This window comes from Trichoplusia ni, assembly GCF_003590095.1.
Source record: "Trichoplusia ni isolate ovarian cell line Hi5 chromosome 20 unlocalized genomic scaffold, tn1 tig00002282_group19, whole genome shotgun sequence".
Classification (NCBI taxonomy): Eukaryota; Metazoa; Arthropoda; class Insecta; order Lepidoptera; family Noctuidae; genus Trichoplusia; species Trichoplusia ni.
This window is the reverse complement of record NW_020799821.1, coordinates 33,246-35,549: the sequence shown is the minus strand read 5'-3', so window position 1 is coordinate 35,549 and position 2,304 is coordinate 33,246. Positions and strand designations below refer to the sequence as shown.

The window sequence follows — 2,304 nt, the reverse complement described above, 5'->3', positions numbered from 1 at the left end:
GTCACTGAATAGGATATATTTTGACTAAGGCCCAATTTTTATCGTCAGATAACTTTTATCTGAGGAATAAATATGGCCGTTTGACATATTTTCTATACAAAAGCTGTCAAAACGTCAAACATATTCGTCGAATAAAAGTTATCTGGCGATTGAAACATCTTTCTTAAGTCAAAATATATCCTATTCAGTGACTTGATTTTGAGCTAGTAACAGGAAGGGCTATCAATAAAATACAAGACTCGAATCTTTAAGAATAACTAAAAAATAAAAAAATGTACTGAACTCATGAGTATTAAAAACGGAATGATAAATAATATTGGGTATGGATTTCTTGATTTTTTGTAGGGCTTGACAGTCCCACTTTTGGGGGAACAAAAATACTATTTGGTATGAAACAAAGATCATTATTCTGTAATCACTATCATCGTTAAATAGTCCATTTTGCTTAACAAACTCTATTATCCAAAATTCAATCAATTTAACGGATAGTTCATTACTCCGGTTTAATTAGCTTTTAGCCATTGAAACACGTCTATTCAAATCAATGTAGTTACCGATAATGTACTACCAATGTTCACAGTTAACAATGAAAATGTCCGAATTTAAATAAAATATAATGTTTTCATCGTGGAAGCAAGATAGCGTATACATTACAGCTATTAAATTATAAGTTAAAGAATTGGGTTGAAGAAAATTATTTTTACAGTGTCCGTCTTGTAGTTAAATCCCTACTAATATTATAAATGCGAAAGTAACTCGGTCTGTCTGTTTGTCTGTCTGTCTGTTACGCTTTCACGACTAAACCACTGAACTGATTTTAATGAAATTTAGTACAGAGAAAGAACATAGGATAGTTTTATGCAGACTTTTAAAGATTCTCTTGGAAACGCGATATAACCGACCTCGACAAGGGCGAAAAGCTAGTGCATAATAATGGATACATATTTTTACTTTTCTCCCGAAAATATGAATGAATCAATTGTGTATAAATTTTACAAAATAGTTACGTCACAAGCTCTCTGTCCTAGAATTTTTGTTGTTCAGAAAAAAGGTAAAAATGCTTGTCTCATATTTGTTAATTATCAGTTTTTTACTTCTTTATATGCATTATAATTCGTCATCTCTATTAGTGGTATATAAGTGGTCCTCAATATATTTTTGGTTCGCTATGTAGGTACCTATTTCTTATTTACACACACTCTTGCTGACTAAATCTGAACCGCCGCCGTACAACATCTCCCGCATTTAGTAAGTCACGACAATGGATAGTAATTCATCACGCAAGCCTATATTTCGAGCCCTGCTAATAGAATGAGAGTGAATGATTGTGATGTATGAACGAATGAATGAACGATGCTGTCACTGTACTGTCGAATGGATTTCAACGAGTTTTAGCCATCGTGATGAATCAAAGTCAATCAGTCAATCAATGTAATTTTTATACTAGTTTGGCAAATAATAATAATAAAAATACTGTAATAATTTATTTTTGAAAGAGTTACTTATTGATATGGAGTTTTTTGCCCGTTCTTTGGAACCGCGCAACTAATTTAAGCGGAATAAATGGAGTATTTTGATTAATTCTAAATTCTGACAACCAGTCTAACTAAGGGGTATCGTGTTGCCCAGATAACTAGGATGAGAAGATAGGCAGTTACTCCTAGTACAACACTAGTACTTTGCTGCATCCACTTAGACTGAAAGCAGACCCAAACATAGTTAGGAAAAGGTTAGGACGAGGGACGCTGAGTGAGTTGCGCGGCGAAGTCCATAAGAGAGTAAATTTGAAATAATGATCTGGAACTGCTAAATTGTACTCTATGTCTAGTGCGCTACGGCGCGGAATTGAAGTAGCGATGCACGGCGAAGCTCATCAGAAGGTAAATTTGAAATATTGTTTCACCGGCCACGTAGCTCAGAGGTCAGAGCGACCGATCCCAGCATCGGCGGTCGCAGGTTCGAATCCTGTCGTGGCCACCAATGCAGGAAGTTTCTTTTTGTTACTTTCAATATTAGTTTTGCTCGTTCTTTTTCATTAAATAGTTCTTAATTCTACTTTTCTACCCATTTTCAACTTGATATCTAATTATGAGAAGAGTTAATTTCTAGAGAAATAAATTATGGAGATTATTTATTTACATATTTTATTCTTAAAGTCAGTGAGACTTTAAGAATAAAATATGTATCTTATACAACTTTTTGTATGATACTAACTTTAAAAAATATTCACCAATGGGTATTAAATTCCCTTTAACAACACATTCCTTTACCAATAAAATTAATATACATATAAACTTCATCAAA

At 33.3% G+C, this 2,304-nt stretch overlaps 1 non-coding gene across 1 annotated transcript; it reads left to right on the top strand.

Annotated features, from left to right (window-relative positions):
* Positions 1–1,904: 1,904 nt before the first annotated feature.
* Positions 1,905–1,977, top strand: Trnaw-cca. The gene has a single exon. It is a non-coding gene; the product is annotated as a tRNA-Trp (tRNA).
* Positions 1,978–2,304: the final 327 nt, after the last annotated feature.